This window comes from Sceloporus undulatus, chromosome 2, assembly GCF_019175285.1.
Source record: "Sceloporus undulatus isolate JIND9_A2432 ecotype Alabama chromosome 2, SceUnd_v1.1, whole genome shotgun sequence".
Lineage (NCBI taxonomy): Eukaryota > Metazoa > Chordata > Lepidosauria > Squamata > Phrynosomatidae > Sceloporus > Sceloporus undulatus.
The window spans coordinates 301,186,313-301,193,903 of NC_056523.1; positions in this window are offsets into that span (position 1 = coordinate 301,186,313).

Below are 7,591 nucleotides of genomic sequence, written 5' to 3' on the forward strand. Positions count from 1 at the left end.
CTGGGAGTTGAAGTCCAAAATCTCCTAAAGGGCAGAGTTTGGGGGCCACTGATCAGAAACAACAGCCTTACATGATTTAAAATATCTCTAAAATAAAAAAACATAACAACAACGACATATTATTATTATTATAAATAAATAATAAAAGCACATAAAATAAAACAAAAAATTAAGTAAAAATATTAAATGGAAAAGAAAAGGGCACAGTTTGGGGACCACTGATCTAAAACAACAGAATTACATGATGTAAAATATCTCTAAAATTATTAAAATGAACACAACAAAGACAATGTGCAAGAAACAATATACAACAAAGACAAAGCAAGGAGCAGATTAAACAACCAGTAATTTGGAATGCCTCTTTGAACGAGAGTGTCTTCAACTGGGCCTCGAAATTGTAATCATTCAAATAATGCTGCCCAATAATAATAATAATAATAATAATAATAATAATAATAATAATAAGTATTTATAGTGTTGGTATTTTAGTTTAAAGTAAGGGATAAGGGATGTCTAATCTTAGTTATGTATGTATTTATTTATATAGTCTATTGCAACCCGCCTTGATCCTTCTGGAAAGGCGGGATATAAATAAAACCGTGATGATGATGATGATGATGATGATGATGATGATGATGATGATGATGATAAGCAGGTGCTGCTTTGGTTTCAGGGTTAATCCAGCCCTGGAAAAGAGGTGTGCAGCAGGAAAAACCGTGGAGGGCCTTGAGGGAAGGGTCCTCCTCGCTCGGCGCTCCTTTGCCCGCCCTGGGGCTCCAGGCCTTCTTGCCCGCTCTGGCCCCGCGGCAACCTTGCAGCGAAGCGGGGCTTTGCCCGGGAGCCTGGCTCTGAGCCCCGCGGGGGGAATCCCGCCGCCTCCGAACGTTCCGCGCCCCAACGTTCCATTCCCAGGGAACCTCCTTTCGTCACTGGGCCCGGCAGCCAATCAGGGGCCGGGGAGAGGGATTCCCGCGCCACTTGCCGCTTTGTCTGGCTTTTTAAAAAGATTCCAAAGCCCCGCTGGCTTTGAGTTGGGGTTCTGACTGGGAAGGGAGTGAGTGACGCAGCCCCAGCCCAGTGGGAAGGGGGATCTAGGCACCCAGGGAGGAGGGCAGCGTCCTCCTTCTCCCGGACCCGTCCTCCATTTCAGGCCTTCTGTCCGGGAGGGATTCCAAGAAGGCCCTCCATTTTGAGCAGGACTAAAGAAGGATGACTGTATATTTAATATAAATGCTTTTTAAAGCTTTTCTTTGGTCATGTCCTCCATTTTTCCTTAAAGGTCCTCCATTTGGAGCAGGACTAAATATTGTACATTTTATATGAGTGTTTTTAGTTGGTGGTAGCCTCCATTTTTTCTTAAAGGTCCTCCATTTTGCGGTGCCTTGGCCTCCTTTAGGGCATGTGGGCACCCTGACTGTCCTCCTCGTATTGATATTTTGAACAATCTGGCAAGACTAACTAAGGCTGGAGGGGAAGCAAAACTGGCCCTTGGTCAGGGTGACCAGAGGTCCTCCTTTCCCCAGATGTGTCCTCCGTTTCAGTCTTTTGCCCAGGAGGAGTCCCAAAAGGGCCCTCCATTTTGAGCAGGACTAAGAAATATCAATTTAATATTTATATGAGGTTTTTTTTAAAAAAAAGCTTTTGCTTGGGCATGTCCTCCATTTTTCCTTAAAGGTCCTACATTTGGCTATCACCCTGGGCAGGGTTGAAATGGAGATCTTGGGAATGCAAACTAGAATTCCCAACATTTGTTGTTCCTTTCAGCCCATGGGAGGCCATTCCCTGTAGTAGGGGAGGATCAGCAGGAAAAGGCTGATGAGAAGCATTGCTCAGCTCCAGCCAAAGCTCTCTCCAGAAACCAACCATCCTCATCCTCTCCTTGCTTTGAGAGATGGAGTGGAAGTTGGAAAGATGCGCAGCCCGGAAGGTCAAGACGGATGAAGATGTGCTGTGGGTAAATCTACACGATCCCTTTCATTCCGCCTCATGATTCAGCTTCTCTGGGTCAAGCAGAATCTCACTTGGTAGAGAGGGAGAAGCAGGTTGACCAGACATCCTCCTTTTCCAGGACATGTCCTACATTTCAAAACATCCTCCATTTGGGTCATGACTCAGAAACCCGAGTTTATATTTACATTAGTGTTTATCGCTTTTATTTGGTCGTGTCTGAATTTTTTCTTGAATGTCCTACATTTTGAGGTGCCTGGTCCTCCTTTGCAGTTAGGACAGGGTGACCAGACATCCTCCTTTTCCCAGATGTGGCCTGCATTTTAACCTTCTATCCAGGAGGGTTTTGAGCATGACTAAGAAGCATGGATTTATATTTATAATCTTGCTTTTAGCTTTTGTTTTGACATGCCCTCTATTTCCCCCTTGAATGTCCTAGAATTTGCCGTGCCTTGTCCTCCTTTCCAGTTAGAATATCTGGTCACTCTGAGAGAGAAGGGTGGGAGTGTCAGGGAGTAAACTACCATTCAATATCATGGGGATCGTTGTTGATGTTGTGTGCCTTCAAGTCATTTCCAATTTATGGCCACCCTAAGGCAGACCTATCACAGGGTTTTCTTGGCAGGATTTGTTCAGAGAGGCTGAGAGAGTGTGACCTTGCCTAAGCTCATCCAGTGGGTTTTTACATGGCCCAGCCAGGATTCGAACCCTGGCCTCCAGAGTTGTAGTCCAACACTCAAACTGCTGCACCATGCTGGCTCTCAAACATACATCGAATTGTACGATTTAAAACATTTTAGAGAAAAAGGCAGGTCTTGGGAAAGTTACTTTTTGGACCATGATTGGGGACTGTAGGAGCTATCCTTCAAAAATGTAACTTTGCAAGCTCTGGATCAGGAAAGAAAGGACAAGGCCGATAACTGTTCCATGGATCTGTTGTGTTTTTTTTGTGGGTTTTTCGAGCCAAGTGGCTGTGTTCTAGAAGAGTTTATTCCTGACATTTCGCCAGCATCTGTGGCTGGCATCTTTCTCTGAAGAACATGGCCACATATAGCCCGAAAAACCCACAAAAAATTATGGATGCCGGCCATGAAAGCCTTCGACTTCCCATTGATCTGTCATGTTCTTAAATCTTAACCAGTTCTTATAAGCAAGGGCTAACCTATATAATAAGCACCCATCAATTTACTGCAGGTTACACTATTTCACCTTCTTAATCTAAGTGTGTCTCTGAATTGATTAGGTAGGATATATCTTCCTATACTTTTCTATCTCTCTTAGACAGGGGAGGGCCAGGCTGGATGTTCACTGTATGCGTGTATACATGCCTTCAAGTCCTCTATGGATTTATGCAACCCCATGCATTTCATAAGGTTTTCTTAGGCAAGGAATACACAAGAAGTGGTGTTTTTTTTTGTTTTGTTTTTGTTTGTTTTTTGCCAGTTCCTTCCTCTGAAATATAGCCTACACCACCTTGGATTCCTCAGTGGTCTCCCATCCAGATACTAACCAAGGCTGACTCTGCTTAGCTTCGGAGATCAGACGGAACCTGGTGCCTTGTCTGTTTTGTTATGACAAATCAGTGAGAATGGGTTGACATCTGTATGGTTTAGATCTAATGCCTGGAAATTAAATGGCACAATTGTTTACTTGTATGATTGTTTTAAAGGAAAACATAATGAAGACACTTGGAAGAGACCTCAGATGGAGCAGAGAACAACGCTTGCTAAGTAGGAGGATGCCAAATAAGGTGAGCCAATTGTGAAACTTTGCAATATTGACTGAGTAATCTCTTCCTCTTCTGTGAAGTTTTGCTTTTTGTCTTTTGTACTCAGCCTTCTTCAAGCTCATGCCCTCCAGATGGTCACCTGTTAGACTACAGCATCTTCCTTGGCCAGCATAGCCATGCTGTGCAAACATTAAATGATGTGCATTATTAAGACAAGAAATGCATTTTCTGGTGTGCTGATTATATCATTGATTATTGAGAAGGCTCAGTGACAGTAGTAATTTTTGAGCTGCACATGAGAAGGAACTGGCAGAGAAAGTGAACACAGGGCTGTGTCGCTTTGGCAGTGCACTACTAGCTGGCTGTTTAAATATATTCATTTCTTACAGCTGCTAGTTGCACTCCACATTGATGCGGTCCAAAACATGGCAAAAGTAATGGAATTGCACCCCCGTGTGTACACTAATGAGATGTCCACCTTTTCTTTATCAGCCTGAGGAGTTATTAAGATGATGAAAATAATCCATGTAGAATCTGGGTTGAATCTTTCTTGTTCACATGTATTTCAGATGCATCCGATAACGTTTTTTCTTAAACAGGGATAATCGATCTCAGGGGTTTTCTCTGAATTTTTCTAAAAGATTTGCAATCTTGGCTGTGTGAATAACCATTGCAAACAGACCCTGGATAAACTGGGATAAAACTTTGTATGCCTTGAATATATTTTGAATACATTTGCATCATTATTTATTCGAGTGCTGGTGCGTGTGAGCAACTAAACTCGCAGAGATGCTGTTTCATAGTGTGAACAACGAACCCAGAATGTGTGAGTGAGATTATTCGCATAGTTGCACTAAAAAAACCCGATGCCTGACTGACCCCTCAAACAAATATAGGAGAACACTGGGCTCTCCACATTCACTGGGATTGGAAGTACAGGACCTCCATGAAAGTGGAAAAACTGCAAATAAAAAAACATATTTTTTTTACCTGAGAAAACATCTCTTTAGGAATCTCTAGGTTCTCCAGTGCAACTCTTTGGTTAACCTCCACCAGAAATTGACCATAGAATTGCATTGGATGTCCTACAAATCCCTAAAGAGAACATATTGATCAAATCTGTGAATAATCAAACTGGATTATTTCTGCAGTGTGGATGCAGCCTAAATTAGCTGAGGATACATCCTCTTTAGAGAGATGGAAATGTTTATTTAAAATCTTTCCTACATGACATTATTTTTAAGACTGGCATTGTACTGTTTCTGATTCTAACAATCTATGGTTGTTAATCTTATAATAAATTGGTGCTAAATTGAATGACTGAATCATCTTCATATAAAGGCTAGTAGAAAATCCTCTTAAATCGACCTTGTCTTGTGACTGCTTGGCTATTAAATGGCACCATCCTTTGCCTTTTTGTTACCTCAAATAGTAAGTGCTGCAGAGTTAGTTGGCTGCTATATATGACTCCCAGAAATTGTTACTGCACTCTTAGGTGTTGTGAGAATGGTTGTCAAGAAAAAGATGTTACGGAGCTGTGTGTGTGGTGGAATGGCAGTGTATTGTTAGCTGGATGAATATACGAATGACACCAGCTGACATTCAGCTGCCAACCTACGGCACATATTTTGATCATCAAACCACCACAGGCATCTGTATAACACTATCTTGAAAAAATTCTGCCATCATTGTGAGAAACTTCCTAATGTTGATCTTCTTGAAATGCTGACATAGTTGCTGACTTCTAAACTCCACAGCATTCTTCATTGTGCATGGTTGTCTTCATGGTATGGCAACTTTTGCATGGCTCCAAAACCCTCCTTCATTTTAAAAATGTGAAGGGAGTGGGTGGGGTGACAATGGAGAATCATTTCCAAAGGCCTGCAGGGGGACAGGACCCTCTATTTAAATCTTGTGTCAAGGCAAGTGCCACCTTTGGGGCCAAAAAGAGCATGGAAGTGACTGGTGTTGAAAAAATTGGAGACTGCGTCCTGTGGGATGTGATGGAAAATGGAGCAGTTTTTGTATGACTGGGTTCAATTACCCAAAGTGCTCATAAGATTCTGTGATCTACAGCTGTAGTGTTATTACTTTGAACTCTGTAATTATAGAGCCCAACTCAAAGCTTGAAAATAATGCATTCAGATTAATTAATTAATTGGTCTATTCATTTTGCTCAACCTTAATTTCAAGTGTTATTTTAAGCATTCTGCCAACCGTGTTATATTTAAAGTAATGGTTGCTGTGTCTTATTGTTTTAATTTGTTACTAGCCATTGTTAGTTATTTGAAATGATATTTTAGAATTGTAATGATTTAGGCAATCAAATAAAAATAATAAATAAATTCTGTAAAAATTATTTAGCAAGTTAACATCAATTGACTACTACTGCATGATTTGACATTGTTTTACACTAATACTAATTTCTCCAAGCTCTGATTATATATGAGCATACTCTCCCTGTTGGTTCTTCTGGACATCTCAGTGGTTTTTGATACCATTGACCATGGTATCCTTCTGGGCTGCCTTTTTGAGATGGAAATAGAATGCACTGTTTTACAGTGGCTGAAGTCCTTCTTGGAGAGGTGTAGCAAAAAGTGGTGCTGGGGCACTCCTCTTCAACACCCTTACCTTTGATCTGTGATGTCCCTCAGAGTTCATTTCTGGCCCTCATAATGTTTAACATCTACATTAAATTGCTATATTTCCTGGAGATTTGGGGTTCAACGTCACCAGTATTCTGATGACACCCAACTTTACCTTACTTTCCATTCAACTCAATGGAAGCTGTTTCAGTACTAAACTGGTTTCTGTTGTTGATGATGGATGAGTGTGAATAAATTGAAACTTAATCCAGACAAGATGGATGTGCTGGATGGGGTTAAACTCCCCCTGAAATCTCAGGTTTGTAGCCTGGACATACTTCAACTGAACCTTGAGTTCGGAAGCCAGTGACCAGGAGTGTTTCCACATTTAGTGCTCCAGCTATGGCCATTCCTTGAGAAGTCAGATTTGCTATGGTAACACATGCCTTGATTATATCCCATTTAGATTACGTAGGGCTGCCATTGAAAATCTTTCAGAAGCTTCAGTAAGTCCAAAACATTGTGGCTAGACTGTTGACTGGGGCTAGAATATGCAGCATATAACTCACTTGCTGAAACAACTTCACTGTCTGTCAGTCCATTTCTGGGCAGAATTCAAAGCCCAGTACAGTTTAGGTGCAGCCTGTCTAAAAGACCACATATCTCTATACAAGCCTACACATTTTAAGGTCTTCAGAGGGGGGCTTTTTCTGAGCCCCACCATCTTCACAGGTATGGCTAGTGAGGATCCAGGAGAGAACCTGCTGAATGGCTCCTCCATCTATGAAATTCTCTGCCAAGGCAGGTTCAATTGTCCTGCTCCCTGCTTTTTTTTTTGGCAAGCAAAGGCCTTTCTATTTAAAAAAGCCTTCCATTTTTAATTGGTTGGGGTAGTGCAATAGGCAGTTTTTAATGTGCTTTTAACTGTTTTAATCTAATATTTTTAAGTGATTTGTACTTAATGCTTGTTTAATGTTTGTATTTCAGAATGTTTTCAGCTATATTATTTTAATGTAGGGTTTGATCTGGTTTGGTGCCTTTATGGAAGAATATCAAGAAATTAAATAAAATTGTATCAGTATTTTCAGTATGTGATGGCTTGGCAGTGTACTCTTAGTTAGCTGTTATACATATTCCAGCAACTAAATACACTTCCACATTATTGCATGACTTCACAACATTGGTTAATGTTTTAAATTTGTCTCTGTGATAGAAAACTGTAGCAATGATCACTGTGTAAATGAGAGGTGGGAATTGCACCCCGAAGTAATCAGTGACTACGGTGACCAGTGTGCCCCCCACACAAACAAGATGCCCATCCCTGTGTAAA